The sequence below is a fragment of the Xenopus laevis genome, chromosome 8L, assembly GCF_017654675.1.
Source record: "Xenopus laevis strain J_2021 chromosome 8L, Xenopus_laevis_v10.1, whole genome shotgun sequence".
Lineage (NCBI taxonomy): Eukaryota > Metazoa > Chordata > Amphibia > Anura > Pipidae > Xenopus > Xenopus laevis.
The window spans coordinates 93,136,827-93,153,753 of record NC_054385.1 but is presented as its reverse complement, the minus strand read 5'-3'; the positions used below and the strand labels follow the sequence as shown (position 1 = coordinate 93,153,753).

Sequence of the window (16,927 nt, the reverse complement as noted above, 5' to 3'; positions counted from 1 at the left end):
TATGAATTAGGGCATCAAGGGGCTTCTATACTTCCTGGGCCCTCCTGCAGCCGCAGGGTCTGCTACCTCTGTAGTCACGCCACTGGGTAGGGCCCAGGTTAGTGTGTGTGAACTAGAGTCCTGCAGCGGGTTGGGTACCCGCGGGTTACCCGCAAAAGTCTGCAGTACCCTGGGGGTTGCGGGTAGAAGTTCCGGGTGCGGGTAAAGACACAGGTCGACGGTTCTGCAGATTTGCGGGTCACGAGTCTTCTCACTAGCGATATTTACTCCTTTTTTTTTGGTGACGTTACTTCCGGTTTACGGCCGGTGACGTCACTTCCGGTTTACGACAGCACTTCCTGTTTTACTCCTTTTTTTCTGATCACGTCTACTTCCAATGATGTCACAGGTCCGGGTTGCGGATAAAATACTTGCGGGTAGGGTCGGGTAGCGGTTCCAAGTGGGTAAGAATGCGGGTTGTGGGTCGGGTACGGGTCCCAAAAAATGGACCCACGCAGGACTCTAGTGTGAACTACCTTGGACGCAGGTCCTTAATTTCTGAAGGGTTTGGCCTGTGGTGTGAGTAATACCAAAAGGAAACTGTCAGCGTACTAAAAGAAACACCTTTTCATTGTTGTAAAAGTCATTGTTGCTGTTTATGAACCACACTTTTCTAAAATTGTGTGAGAGTTACAGTTTAGTTAGCTAACTATTTAACTGCAATATTTCTGCCAGGGCCAAGCTAAAACCATAGTGCTACCGGGCCAGTCAGTGTACTTAAAGGAACAGTAACACCAAAAAATGAAAGTGTTTTAAAGGAATGACAATATTATGTACTGTTGCTCTGCACTGATAAAATTGGTGTTTGCTTCAGAAAGACTACTATAGTTTATATTGACAAGCTGCTGTGTAGCCATGGGGGCAGCCATCCAAACACAGGACATAAAGTAGATAACAGAGAAGCTCTGAAGATTCCCATTGTATACTACAAAGTTTATCAGCTATTTGCTGTGTATCCTGTGCCTTTTCTCATTTTCAGCTGGAAATGGCTGCCCCTATGGCTATACAACAGTTTGTTTATATAACCTATTGTACAGTTTCTGAAGCAAACACTCCAGTTTTACTAATGCAGCATAACATTATATTTTCATTACTTTAAATGGGTTGTTCACCTTTGTGATAACTTTTAATATGATGTAGAGAGTGATTTTCTGAGACAATTTGCAATTTGTCTTAATTTTTTATTATTTTTGGTTTTTGAGTTATTTAGCTTTTTATTCAGCAACTCTTCAATTTGCATCGCAATCTGGTAAATGGGGTCCAAATTACCCTAGCAACCATACATTGATTTGAATAAGAGACTGGAATATGAATAGGAGAGGGTCTGAATAGAAGGATCAGTAATAAAAAGTAACAATAACAATACATTTGTAGCCTTAAGGTGGCCGTAGATGTAGAGATCCACATTGAGGTGGGCGATATCGGGCTGATCCAATCGTGGGCCCAACAATTGGATCATAATGGATCCGATACGGGCGGTCGGATTGCGAGACTGCAAAAACTCACAGATGCGGCCGCCGACGAGATTTTTAACCTGCCCGATTGAGATCTGGCTGACTTTCGGCCAGATATCGATCGGGGAAGCTGACAAAGTCTGTCGGCAGCTTTTATCGGCCCGTGTATGGGGGCCTTTACAAAGCATTTGTTCTTTAGAAGGGTGTGGATGACGCCCATTTGAAAGCTGCAAAGTGTCAGAAGAAAAAGGTAAATAACTATAAAACTATAAAAAATAAATAATAAAAACTGATTGAAAAGTTGCTTAAAATTGGCCTTTCTATAACATAATCAAAGTTACCTTAAAGTAGAGTCCTGCGCGGGTCCATTTTTTGGAACCCGTACCCGCAACCTGCAATCCGCATTCTTACCCGCTTGGACCCGCTACCCAACCCAACCCGCAAGTACCTTATCCATAAACCAGACCCGTGACCCACTGACCATCAAGAATTAGGAAGTGCTGTCATTGTAAACCGGAAGTGACATCATCGGAAATAGATATATTCTTATGGATGATGAGATCCTTTTCGTTATTGTGTAGGGTTCAACTTCAGAGTTTAGGCACCGCAAGATCATCGGAAATAGGCGTGATCAGAAAAAAGGAGTAAAAATCGATATTGAGAAGACCCACAGCCCGACTCGTGACCCGCAAATCCGCAGAACCGCCGACCTGCGTCTAAACCCGCACCCAGAACTTTTACCCGCAACCCGCAGGGTACCGCAGGTTTTTTCAGGGTACCCGACCCGCTGCAGGACTCTACCTTAAAGGTGAACCTCCCCTTTAAAAGACTTTCATCTTTTGGTGTTACTGTTGCTTTAATTGTGTTGTTTTATAGAAATCTATACGTGTGTGTGATTACACATTAAAACATGGCAATTGCAGTTTGTACACGGTGGGAAATGAGCCATATAGTGTTTAAACAGCAAGCAGCAGAACCATGAGATAAGACGAGTATTAAAAAACAAACAGCCCCTGGAATGCAAGGAAAACACCCCCCACGCGTATATCTAGGCGGTGAGATTTTCGGCGCATCTCTAAGGCCCAGATGGAATGACAACTTTCAGTCGCTGTAATCGGGACAAACGGACCTTATGTATGAGGAGGAAGCTTCTGGGACGTGTGAGCGTCATCGTATCTAGGCAACGCCAGCTAGGCACGCTGCTTAGCAACCGGCTCCACCCTGTCAGCACCAATAAGCTGTGGGAGTGGTGGAAAGTGAGTGTAGCGGGTTGGGGAGAAGAGACTGGCGGAGTGGCAAGCTGAGTCCGTGGCTGAAGGAGACACGTGGAGCCAGAGATGAGAGGACGTGCCCGGGAGCTGCGGCTGAGAGTAAAGTCGCCAGTTTACCAGGTAATGGAGCGACATTCCGCCTGGGACACAGCGACACAATCGGGAAAGTCTAATTTGTTGTTTGTCTGGTTGCGCTTAGCGCTCATTATCCTGCTGATTTTACTTTATGGAGATGCTGCAGAACTTCTTGGGAAGCTCCATCCTCTTCCCTGTAAGCCTGGAGGAGCTGCTCATACACACACACGAGATATCAATATATGGCTCTACTCTGCACTGACTCCGGCTGTGGATCCTAACAGTGTGTATGTATTAGTAGCCACTAGCAGGGCTGCACTTCTGAGTCAGGCTTCTTCCCCCTCCTCCTCTATTGCTCCTGCATCGACTTCTTCACAAGTCCATCTGCAACTCCTATAGTCATTAACCACGGGCGAATTTGTCCTGTTTCTCTTCGCCGGAAAATTTGCGAATTTCCAGCGAAACGGTGAAAAATTGGGGTAACGCAAATTTTGACGACCGTGTCAATGGGCATCCGAATAATGTTGACGCGCAGCGGTTTTGACCCGATCGACTTTACGTCCAAAATTCTTTGACACTGGCGAATTTTCGCGAATTTATTCGCCTGCAGCAAAACGAGGAAATTCGTGATTTCGCGCTGGGGGATTTATTCTCCCATCACTAATAGTAATACATAGAAATAGGGGGAAAGTGTGTTTTGTAATTGGTATTGAATTGGGTGCCCCCACCCTACTCTTTCCTTGCCCACCCATTTGCCTAGTCGATCCCTGAGGAAACAATACTTATAAGTGTTCTGATTCATCTGAAACTAGAGCTCTGTGCTAAGTTATCTCCACCAATACAGACTTATTATCTCCATTAATGCTAAATATCCTATGTTCTGTATGATTCTGATAGTCCATCCAAGGCAGAATGAGTTAGACACAAGATCTGTGTAATATAAGAATCTATCTGTACACAGAACAAGAGCAACTGATGGGAGATTCAATGTGCAAATCTATAAGTCATTGATCCTGACTGCGCAGCTCTTACTTGCTGAAAGATACAGATTTATCAAAATGTGAGATTAGAGCTCACCACAGGAAAAAAAAAAATCACCCACTTTTTATTCATTCCTAAGGGACTTTTAGAACGGTATTTATCATCTGGTGAACGTTAGAGTTCACCATTTACTAAGAACACTTCTGAAAATCCCATAGGAATGAATAAAAAGTGGGTGATTTTTTTCGGTGGTGAGCTCTAATCTAACATTTTGATAAATCTGCCCTTGAATGTTATTGTCTGTTATATTGTCTGGTATATTGTCTGAAATCCAATACAGATATGGGACCTTACCGGATAACATATCGTTCTGTAATTTGGATCTTCGTACCTTAAATCTACTAAAAATAATAGTAAAAAAACCCACTAGGCTGCTTTTGCTTCCAATACGGCATTATATCTTAGTTTGGATCAAGTACAAGCTACTGTTTTATTATTACAGAGAAAAAGGAAATTATTTTTAAAATGGTGAATTTGATTATAATGAGTTCTATGGGAGATTGCCTTCCCGTAATTTGGAGCTTTCTGGATAACGGGTTTCCGGATTACAGATCTGATACCTGTATATGCATTTGCATGTGTAATGCTGATTTGTGCTATACTGTCTCACTGACTACTAGTTCTCTGGAAAACATTTGATCTAATTTACGTTCCTTAGCTTAGCCATCTCAAACCCAGTTTAAACCAATATTCTGTTAACTCTTTCAATTGTTATTGTTTAGGGTTGTATTTGTAATAAGTGAGTGGTATCCCAAGTGCTGCAATCAGTGTGAGATAATGCATGCATATCTGTTAAGCTGTAGTCAATGTAAAGTGTTTGTATTTAGTTCATGTGTCATATTATTGATTCACAGAAAGGCGGCATGTCCTGCAATGGGCAGAGCTCTGACACCACTCTTTTAGTATGGCATCTAATGCTTTCCATTTTCCATCAGATATATGACTTAACTGCATAACTAGAGAGTAAGATACAAAATATCCTCTTCCAAAATTCAATGGGTGAGGGCATTTTTTTATAGAAAGAAACATATTTCAGAATATTTCAGTTTCCATGGTGATTTGCCAGGCTTAAGTGTGGGGAACTTTTAATTCCTAAATGTATGGAAATAGGGTATGGCAAAATCTTGAAATAGTGTCCGTGGCGGATATGTGGGAGGCAGATCAGGCAATACCTCTACAGCAGCTTCATCAAACCAGAGACCTTCCCCTCACCCAGTGGTTAATGTACCATAGAATTGTTACAACCCTGCAGGAATTTCTACGGCATTCTAGTTTAGGGATGGCAAATTCTCCCATTATTGATGCCCTATCGGTCAGCACCCCCAGGAAAAGAATATCAATCTTATATGCACAACTATGCAAACCACAATATGTGAACACTGAAATAAAGGCCAGAGGGGCATGGGAACTGGATGTAGGTGTAATAACTGATGACCAGTGGGAGTGGGTATTGAGCACGCCAAAGATGGTAGCCCATTCCTACAGGCACAACCTACTCCAGCTATACTTGGTCCATAGAGCGTACTACACGGTACAAAGACTGTTTGCCATGAAGTTGTCACCCTCTCCTATATGCCCCAGATGTGAATTGGAACCTGCCACCTTACTCCACACGCTATGGGGTTGTCATAAGGTTAAGCCATACTGGGGGCCATACTGGGGGGAGATTACATTATGTTTGTTTTCAGTGATACCGGAGGGTAAAGGGGATGCTAGAAATTGCATGTTAACAATTGACCTCAATGAAACTTTGGACTTGCATACAAGGCTTTTTCTTGCCAAAGCTCTGTTCCAGGCAAGGCGCCTATTAACTTTACATTGGAAGGACCTAATCCCACATACTTTTCGGGAATGGCACAAAGCTATGGTAGACCTAGCTGCGCTGGAACAAGTAGTGTTGGAAAAAAGAGGGCAAATGCTCAAGTACATTCAAATATGGAGACACTGGTCTAGCCACATTGAATCGCTCAAAATTATCTCGCTGTGATCTTAGCCCTTATAGGGGGGGGTATGTTGGTGTGTAGGTCTGGTCTAAGAGATGGGACTATTTAGGCTTCAAATGCAAAGTACTGTGTCGAATTGTCATTACTTTCAGATGTAACAATGGATCATTTTGTATTGACTTTATTGCTGTAACTCTTTAACATTGCTATGAAAAAACTGGTTCAATAAAATCTTCTTTGAGCAAAAAAAATGTATGGAAATAGGGTTCCCAGCCTGAAGCTCACCAGCTTGTATAAAGCAACTTCCAGTGATGTGTCATTGAGGGGTACATGTTGGAATAATCAGGATGTGTGTTCTCCCTGTATTGAATGGAGACTGCAGTTACAGATCATGTATTTTTATTACCTCCTAGTTCAAAATTATAATAAAAATGTTTTAGGTTATAGAAAAGTCACTTTAACCTTTAATTGCTGATAACAAGTGTAAGGCTGCCTTTATAAACAGTCTGCATCCTTCAAGGCTAATAAGTAGTTTAATTTAGAAGCATGCTGCAGACTGTCCTAGAGTTAGTGGAACCATGTAGCATGGCTGTACAATAATTTTGATGTAGGCATGCAGCATGTGTTAATATGTGTGCAGTTTACAATGGTGAGAGAGCATTTCTTGATGAACTGAGAACATCATGATTGCACTGATCCATAGCAAATGGGATTATTCAGCTTTAAATTAACTTTTAGTATGTTATAGATTGGCTAACTATAAGCAACTATTCAATTTATAGTTTTTGAATTATTTGCCTTCTTCTTCTGACTTTCTTCAGCTTTCAAATGGGGGGTCACTGACCCCTGTAAGGTTACACATTTATTGTTATTGCTACCTTTTATTATTCGTCTTTCTATTCAGGCCCTCTCCTATTCATATTCCAGTCTTTTATTCAAATCAATGCATAGTTGCCAGAGTAATTTGGACCTTAGCAACCATATTGCTGAAACTGCAAACTGGAGACTCACCCTGGTGGTCTAGTGGGGACTAGGGGCAAACCGGTGAGCTTCTGAACAAAAAAGCTAAATAACTTAAAAACTAAAAATTAAAAATAAATCACTACCCATATTCTACTAAAAAAATATTTAAAGGGGTTGTTCACCTTTGAGTTAACTTTTAGTATGATGTACCAAATAATATTCGGAGACAATTGGCATTTAGTTTTAATTTATTTGTTTTTTGTCACAATTGGCTCCCTAAATCCAGAACTAGTGCTAGGCTTCCGGTCACAGCTCAGTCTTCCGCCTTTAGCAAACGCCTTTGGCTTCGGGAGGAGCCCTCAGCTACTCAGATACCGCAAAGCAAGAGTTCTGGACAAGCAAAGGGGCACGTTCATTACCAAGTTTTTAGGATGGAAGGCAACATCAACTTCACAAGTCGGTACAGGCAGAGTTCATGCAATGTTAAACAGGCAGTGGTCGGTACAGGCAGACTTCAAGCAATGTAAAACAGGCCGGGTCGGTACAGGCAGAGTTCGAGCAAGTCAGACAGGCAGGGATCAAAAACTGGAACGCGCCATAGGAAGCAGCGATGGCGAAGGGAAAGGACTCGGGCTTTGGGCGTTCCCCTCTGGCCCCTAGTCTCCATTAGGCCACCAGGGTGAGTCTCCAGTTTGCAGTTTCAGGAATCTGGTTGCTTGATTTGAATATGAGACTGGAATATGAATAGCAGAGGGCCGCAATAGCAAAATGATTAATAAAAAGTAGCATTTTCCCCGCAGTTAATTGCACATAAAACCATATTACATGAAAATGTGTAAAGTTTAGTATTAGTCGTTTTCTTCCTCCTGCCTTCCATTCCAAATGGAATGCTGAACCTAATGACGCAGGGGAACACTGAAGCTATAGTACCACCACCTCCAGACCAGACACTAGCTCCAGGGATCCCTCAGTGCCAGGGCCAGTACTTTATACTTCATGCGTTTTGTGGCACTTATAAAAATATTGCTTAAGTTATTATGTTCTCCACTGGGCTTCTGCTGTTAATTCCGTATATATTGCAATAAACCAGAAGGGAAGAGTGAATAAAAAAATTACTTCTGCCACTTACAAAACAAGTTCTACATTGATACAGTGTTTGTTGCTCTAAAAGGCTTTCAAGAACAAAAGTCTTTGGGTATGTTTTTATTACAAACTGACGCCTGATGTTGAGCAGTGAAACCTTTGTTTATTTGGGATATAGTAAACACTCAGCTATTCTGATCTACTCTAATTAAACCTCTCACAGGCTTTTCCTGTTCCGTAGCTCTCAGGGGAAAAATCATACGTACGTCTAATAACTATTTTGCATTTATAACAAATAGCTGTTGCATCACTTTGTTCCATTCTGATTTCAGGAGAGTATTTCTAAGGTGGAGCACCTTTCATTCTTCTTGTCCTTTGCAGGTCACCTTTTAAAGAGATGCTCTCTGTGCAAGGCAGGCTGCTAAGAGGGGAGTTTCGAGATATCTGTGTAAGGCACAGCGCTGACTGATTTCCTAGTGATAAGTAAGTGCCATTTTTATTGCTTATTTTAGGAATGTTTGTTGTTGGGCAAAATATATTTAGGTAGCTGTTTTTGTGGTCCAAAGCTGGCTATCCACTTGTTTGGCCATCAAACAGACAAATCTTTGTCTAATTTGGTCACCCAATGTAATCAGCGTTGGACTGAAGGGTCTGAGGACCACCAGGGCTTCCACCACAGATGCCCCAATGTTCCCCCTCCCCAGCCCCTCTCCGGGCCCCCCACCCCAGCCAAAACCCTCCTCCGGGCAATATATCAATACTGTCCTCACCCAAAGGGATTTTTAAACCCACCTGATATCAACCCAATTTTTGTCAGCCAGGTGTTTGGGAAGGTCCCATATGTGGGCCTGAACCTTTTAACGTCCAGTTTAACTGTATAAATCAATTTACAAAACAGCTAAAAGAGGACAAAAAATGTTTTTTGTCTAATGAAAGAAAATATAATTCTAAGCAACTTTCCAATACACATTTATTACACGCTTTCACTGGTTTCCGTTTTTGGGTGGAGTTACAATTTAAGCATGACTATTTGGTGTTGATTCATATCCTGCCCATATCTGCATGTGAATTACCAATACCTACCTTTTTATCCTTTAGGGCTATGATGCACAATGCATTTTGTCATTAGCAAGTACCAAATTACTGAAAAACTCACAAGCACTCCCTGAGGCCCCAGTGTCTTGCTGTTTAAAGGCTGCCACTGAGAACAGCAATCAAAATACTCATGTGCCGTAGCCCTTAGGGGCTCCCCTGAGGCAAAGCATGTCAACAAAATGCTAGCAATTGTCTCACTTATTATCAATCAACATGGGACTCACCATACTTATGGCACAGAAAAGCAATTGTAGCCTGGAAACAGGGGTCGCATTTGCAAACATAGGTGCAGTTGTCTTAGCAGCCAATCAGGTATTTGCTTGTATTTTTTAACCTTAATAGAGTTCTCAAATGAATTTCCTCATGGCTACTACTGGCACTGCAATAGTCAGATTTGCCTGCACTCATAATTCAGCCCCATGGATGTGTGTATTTTTGTGCAAGAGATATACACTTGTACCGAGGGCACAGTAGTTTCATAATCATAATGGGAAGATAACTGAAAATTCCTGCTATATCACATTGTATTTTTATTTGTGCCAATATTCTGACTTCAACTGCTTTGATTAAAGTGATGCAGGCGGATCTCATGAGGTGTCGAACTTAATGGGCAGTTGTGTCTTCTCAAACCCAATTAACTATATGTAACTTCTAAAGGTCCCTTTGTGTGTTTACCTAGGGGCAGTAACCCATAGCAACCAATCAGCAGTTAGCATTTTCTGCTCACCTGTTTAAAGGAGAACTAAACCCCTTCGGGTTTCAGCAGGTCGAGTGCTGAAAGTAATCATCTGATTGGTTTCCATGGGTTACAAACCAGGAGCAAATTTGCCCACTGTTTATAAATGACCCCAGTGCCTTTTATTACATCTGGGGGTAAGTCTGTGTAAAGTGCCTATGTGTATGGCAACCTTTCTCATATCTCATACTAAAAAAAGTCTCTTGGTGAGAACCATAAAGTTGCAAATGAAAATAGGATTCACACTAGCCCAGGTTCAAACACGCACATGTTACCTATTATAAATATCTCTGCAGACATAGACAATAACTGCCAAGTACTTTTTTTTTTCTTTTTAAAGGTTTTTATTTTGCATTTTTACAACCAAATGGGACCCCCCCCAAAACCCAAAAAACTAATTTAAAATGAAGAAAAAAAACAATTATGCTTGGCACTGGGAACTGACGACAGTTGTTTACATCACAAGGCACGGACCATCCGAATATCAGGGTATATACATATGAAGCTTAGTCGTCTGGTAGAGATACTTAGGGTTTGGCATCCAACCATGGTTCCCATATGTTCTCAAATTTTGCAGGTGTTCCACGGGAATTGTATGTCAATTTAATGAAAGGCAGTGCAGCATTTATCAACTGAACCCATTGTTGGAGTGTGGGAGAGTTGGGACTCATCCATTTCATAATTACTATCTTTTTTGCATAGAACATGAGTGAATGGAACAGCTGGGCACCCTAGGCAACCTGTCTGGCAACGGTGCTCCACCCTCCCCCTACACAGGAGCTTATGTAGCCCAAATTAGGACAGCAGGGGTGGGGGGCAGAGAGATCGGCAAGCGAGCCGGACCAGGGGACTCGAGAGCCAGGACTAGGGGTATGCAGGCAAGAGGTTTGTGCCCAGCACCCCCCCCCAGTGTTGCTTCCTAGGCATGTGCCTCTTCTGCCTATCCCTAGTTCCAGCCCTGGTGTTCTAGAGGTACCAACTCATCTATTATGCCTAGTAGATAGGTCTCGGGAGACCTGATGCCAGGGAGGGATACACATTAGTATTGAATAACTTTTTTCAATATGCTGTTACCCTAGGATTGCCAAGTACATTTATAAATATCATATGGCAGGACAGATATCTTTAAAACTTGATACAACATTCAGAGATACGTTTGCTCTGTTATAAGTGACACCAATGCCATGTGAAACCAGTCAGAATCATTGCAATTGCAGCTGAGATCTAATAACGCCCTCTTGTGCTCAGCTTGGTGCATTGCTGATTTACTGTTCGTGTGATTTCCTCGACAGCAGCGATACTCTGGCGCTACCAGACAATCTGCATGCATGATAAATAAATATAAATGATATGCTCTATCCAAAATGGTATTAATAAAGGCGTGGTTCACTTTTGATTAAACTTTTAGCATCATGTAGAGAGAGCCAATTTGCAACTGGTCTTCATTTTTTATTATTTGTGTTTTTTTTTAATTATTGTACTTTTTGTTCAGCAGCTCCCCAGTTTGGAATTGCAGCAGTAATCTGGTTGCTAGGGTTCGAATTACTGTAGCAACCATGTAATGGCTTGAATGAGAGACTAATCAATTTATAGGAGAGGACCTGATTAGTAATTAAAAGAAACAACAACAATACAATTGCAACCTCACAGAGTGATATTTTTTTGGCTGCTGGGGTCAGTGACCCCTATGTGAAAGTTGGAAAGAGTCATAAGAAGGCACATCATTTAAATGTATAACGGATAATAAAGACCAATTGAAAAGTTGTTTGGAATAGGCCATTTTATAGAAAATTAAGTTAAACGTAAAGGTGAACCACCTATTTAATCACTGAATTTACATTAAAGGGGTGGTTCACATTTAAGTAAACTTTTAGTATGTTAAACTTAAAATGAAGTTGAAAATTGAAAAATGTATTGTTATTACTCTTATTTAATTACTGTTATTAATCTTTCTATTCAGGCCCTTATTCATATTCTAGTCTAATAAATGATGATGATTATTTAAATCAATGCATGGATGCTAGGGTAATTTAGATCCTGGTAACCAGTTTGCTGAAGTTACAAGCGAGAGCAGCTAAATAAAAGTTAACTAACTCAAAAACCACAAATAACTGCAGATTGTCTCAGAATATCACACTAAGTTAATTTAAAGGTGAACAGCCCATTTAAAGTTGGGGGGCTGATAAAGTGCTGGTAAAGAGCTCTAACATAAATGTTTAACAAAGTTTCCATTATTTGTGTCTGTCTGCTATTAGACACAATGCAGTTCAACACTTTTTAATATGATACACGTGTTGCATATTTACAATGAATCTAGCAATGGGAAATCTCACTAATTCATCATGTCTAACACTCATTAACTCTTTATTCTTTCCTCTTTTCTGTTCCTCTTAGCAAGCCTAACGGAAGCAAGACTAACTTATTAACAACGTCGAAAGTAGCCTATTTTAAGAGAAAATATGCAGAAGAAGAAAATTTACATCAAGATTACCAGGGGTATTTTCCAAAAGTGAGTTTGCCTCTGTAGCATTTACATGTCCATCACGTTCAATCTACTGAGGCACTTGTGCTGGTTTCTCAAATGCTTAATCCGTAGGATGGATTGGGTGCGCCCTATCCCGGAGGACTCATTCCAATTTTGCTTTTGTTAAAAGGCCATAAAGAAGTGACATATGTGCCAAACTTAGTAATGCCAAGTGTAATGTTGTTGTACCTGGGATTTCTTAGCCAAAGTAAAGGAAGTATAAAGAAGGCATGTACTTCACACTTAACTTTTGGTACATATTAGGTTCAGGGTTCTTTATCCAACTGAATAGCAAATAAAGGGTTTTTTAAGAGAATGCCCAGGGAATGCTCTGCTAATGCTCACAATGATTCCATTAGGTGAAAACTTGGCATAACTTGTATCTAGCGGTGGGTATGTAGTTTGGTTCTGTATGCAAAAACACTGGTTAAAAGCACCTATTTTTTTACTTTATCTCCTAAAGTAAACATAGTCTATGTGATTCCAACATAAAGTTCCATTTGTTAGGATTGTCTTAGGGTTAGTTCACATGAGGAGATTCGTTTTCCGAAGTCACCCTAAGTTTCCTTGTGAGGCAACTTCGAGCGACTTCGGAAAAGGAAGTGCTGCATGTGCTTTAGCACAGGCGACTTTTCATTATATCGGATGGGGCAGTTCGGGGAGATTGTAGCCGAGCAGGCAACAAAATCTGAATCTCCTCATGTGAACTAAACCTTAAATGTATTAAAGAAATACTGACACCAGAAATTCAACCTTTTTTTTTTTAACATCTATCGTGTGCTATCAATAATAGGTCAGATTCAGGGAGATTAGTTGTCCGGTGACAAGTCTCCTCTTCTTAGGGGCGACTAATCTCTCAGAACTGCCTCCCGCCGGCTAGAATGTAAGCGCTTCCTCACGAGAAAACTTCGTGCGACTTCGAAAAACGAAGCGATTCGAGTGCCATCCCGCAGGCGATTTACATTCTAGCCGGCGGGAGGCAGTTTGGGGAGATTATTCGCCCTGAAGAAGAGGCGATTAATCTCCCTGAATCTGAGCGTGTGCCCTGACCCTTAACTGACATGTTGAGACCAGACAGTCAGGTTGGCAAAACAGTCAGGTTTAGGAACATCAGATAACAATTGTTTACAAAAGCTGCCTTATTAACAGAAAAACATGACCTATAAGTAACTTTTAATCTACATTAATATTTTGAAGAGTAGTTTTGTAGTGTCAGTATCATTGTAATCATTTACATTTACCTTTTATGCAACAAAAGGAGGGGATCAATTTCCTGAAAGAGAATCACTTTAAAGGCACAGACTTCCTGGACTCTTGGTGCCACTGCAGTATTGTTTTATTTCTTTGTTATTGTCGTGACCCTTTAAAAGTTTTCCTGCAGTAATACAAAAGTGAAAGCCCCATCTATTAATATGTTGATAATATATCCTGGGTGTGAGATTATCTGAGGGATCTTTTCTTTAAATGGGTTGTTCGCCTTTGAGATAACCTTTAGTAGGATGTAAATATTCTGAGACAATTTGCAATTGGTTTTCATTTTTTATTACTTGTGTTTTTTGTTAATTATTTAGCTTTTTATTCAGCAACTCTCTAGTTTGCAGTTTCAGCAATCTGGTGGCTAGGGTCCACACATTACCCTAGCAACCATGCATTGATTTGAATAAGAGACTGGAATATGAATAGGATAGGGCCTGAATGGAAAGAGGCGTAATAAAAAGTAGCAATTACAAAACATTTGTAGCCTTTTGTTTTTAGATGGGTTCAGTGACCCCCATTTGAAAGCTGGAAAGAGTCAAAAGAAGGCAAATAATTCAAAACTATAAACAGTAAACAAACTATTGAAAAGTTACTTAGAATTGACCATTCTATAACATACTAAAGGTTACCTTTAAGGTGAACCACTTCTTTAAGAGCACTGCCTCCTAGCCTGGGAAGCAGAGTATAACGTTATATATTTTTATCTATATCTAAAGTTTCATATAGCATGTCATTCTATTAACCACTACCTGTTTGCTATGGGTCCCCCAAATACTTCCCCACCAGACTTTTTTCCTAGGCTTTTTCTCTGGTATGTAGACTTAAAAACACATATCTATTATATTTTGCTAGCACTTGATATCGCCTGAAGACCGAGCTTGTATTCTCAAACTCTCGCTCGATAAGCTTCGCTTCCTAGAAGACCCAGAGAACTACTTGCGGAGGTCAGTGCTGATCAATAATCTGCTCCGGAAGATCCACCTCGAGGCTGACAGAGAGAAATATGAATATTACAAAGAAAGCGCTGGCTGCAAAGCCGCCTTCTCTGATGCAAGAAAACGGCTGAAGCAAATGGTTAAGGGTTGCTGTCCTCAGACCTTGTATTATGAAGAGCTGCATTCATATCGGATGGTGCCTTACGTTGCGGAAAATGTCATTTATGGAATGGGCTACACAAACAGCTCGCTGGCACAAAATCCTCCGCTGCTAATGTATACGGTGAAAGAGTGACTTTGCAGTTTTTGCAGATGGAAGAAGGGCCTTCTGATGGCCCACGCAGTAAAGCTATCGCTGATAATGAGAATTAGTAGGCTCTTATGAAATCCTAGAATGCACTTGTGTCCATTATTGTGGTAAAGTCAATGCAGACACTGAATTTTGGTAGTGTATGGAAGATTTAATGCCTTCGATATTTCTCCTGTACATTGTATGTGTGTATCAGTAAGCCACAGCTCAAATGTTGCAGCTTTTCTATGGCAAAGTGCAAGCAGCTGTGTTTTGTCTCTTAGAGATATGGTTTTACCATCAATAGAGCTTTGCTGTATTTCATCTGTATCTTTAAGCTAAACAAATTTAAATATTTTTGTAAACTCATATCCAAAGGGTTGAGCCCTCCCCGCCATACATTTTTGAGATATTTTAATAAGAAACATTTTATGACAGATTTTGCTATAGCGTTAGATTTTAGGAATTCGAGGTGCACTATGCTAAACCAATGCCTACTTTATTATGAATCCTGCATTTTAATCTCCCTTAGAATACCATGGATATCCAGCCTGCAGCCCTTGAGATATTGCTGATCTACAACTGCCCTTGACTGCAGAAGACTTTATGGAAATGTTGGGAGGTCAGTTATAGTTTGAGGGCTGCAACTTGATGATCCTTATTGTAGGCCCATTAACTGCCAGTGGAGACTCAGATAAAACCAAAGACAATATTGGCTAAGAACACTTAAATATAGTCAGGGAGCATAAACTTGTAAACAAGGAATCATAAACGTTAATTGATCTGTAGAGCACTGCCAAACCTCCACCTGAACTGAAACTGCCTGTCTGTGAAACAGAATATTATATGTTGAGTTGAGAAAATGGTTCTACTTTACATGTTGTGTTGCTGACAATACATTTTGTTTACAATTATGTAATATGTTAATTTATTTTTCTCTTGTCATGTCGTAACATGAAATCTGCACATTCTTGGGGCTGTTGATGAAGTCAGTCTCTATTTGGTATATCTGTGAGAAGCTGAATCAGGTTCTCTGTGGCTGTACACAATAAAAATAGTGGATAAGAAGCAAAGACATGGGGGAACGTGTGGTTATGATGGTTTGCTCTATTCATTCCAGACTGGTGTCAAGAACCTCAGGCAAGAGGTAAAACGCATGTCGAGTAAAGCACCCTGTTATTTTGCATGTAAGTAATAAGAAAGGAAAGAGAAAGAAGGCTATGTAACATAAGGAAGGTATATTCCTGGCATAACTGATGATGCCCTGTTATGCTGTGGCTAAGCATGGCACTTTAAAGGGCATGTAAAGGCAAAAAAATAAAATCGCATTTTTACTTTCTTTAATGAAAAATAAACCAATCTCCAATATACTTTAATTAAAAAATGTGTACTGTTTTTATAAGAAACTTGACTGTATGCAGTGAAATTATCCCTTCATTTACTGCTGTGGATAGGAATTATAAGAGGGTCCCTAACTGCTCTGCAGGGAAACAATCGTACTTATGAACAGCAGAGTGAGCCCCCGCCTTACTTCCCAGCCAGGCAGAACTCAAGCAGCTTTGTTTGTCCCTGTAGAGCAGTCAGCGACTGTGTAGAGATTTGTATTGGATTTTATTTTTGCCTTTACATCCCCTTTACCGTTTCCAACTCCAGCTGCAGGGACAAAGATCATGGAGCCAGATTAAAACAAATAAATTGGCCTGTTTGGAGAATTATTTTGCTGCAGCCACTGGTTCTGCAGAGTTAGAGAAAGTTTGTATTAAACAATACAAAAATTACATGACAACACAGGACCCATTGCAGTCTTTCTGTATCGGCTTCTGGCAGATATTATTTGATTTGTGCTGTTTTGGTCATTTATGACTATCCCTAAGCAACCCAGACCACACTGAGCATGTGCACAGTCTTGGTCTGAACAGAGTTACAACATGGTGACCAACTTTGAAAGCATAAATCATTTCTTTGATTAGGCTTGTGGTGCAGTAAGTTCATGTTTATGTTAAGGATACAAAATATAGAATTTCTACCATTATTCTATTTTAGACTTTACTTCCCCTTTAAGCACTGCTGAATCATATTCCACCATTAGTAATGGAAATGTAAACCCTTAAAACAAATTAAACATAAAATAATTCAAAGTGATCTGAGCTTTATTTTATTTTTCCTTCTAGTTTTCAAGATAGTAGTAGAGTTTGCTCTGCTTACAAAAGAGCAGTGAAGAG

General features: G+C 40.5%; 1 long non-coding RNA gene across 1 annotated transcript; it reads left to right on the top strand.

Annotated features, from left to right (window-relative positions):
* The first annotated feature begins 2,704 nt into the window (after positions 1–2,704).
* LOC108698822 lies at positions 2,705–15,778 on the top strand. Its single transcript, XR_001932721.2, has 4 exons — positions 2,705–2,884; positions 8,251–8,352; positions 12,095–12,209; positions 14,334–15,778. It is a non-coding gene; the product is annotated as an uncharacterized LOC108698822 (long non-coding RNA).
* The last annotated feature ends 1,149 nt before the right edge of the window (positions 15,779–16,927 follow it).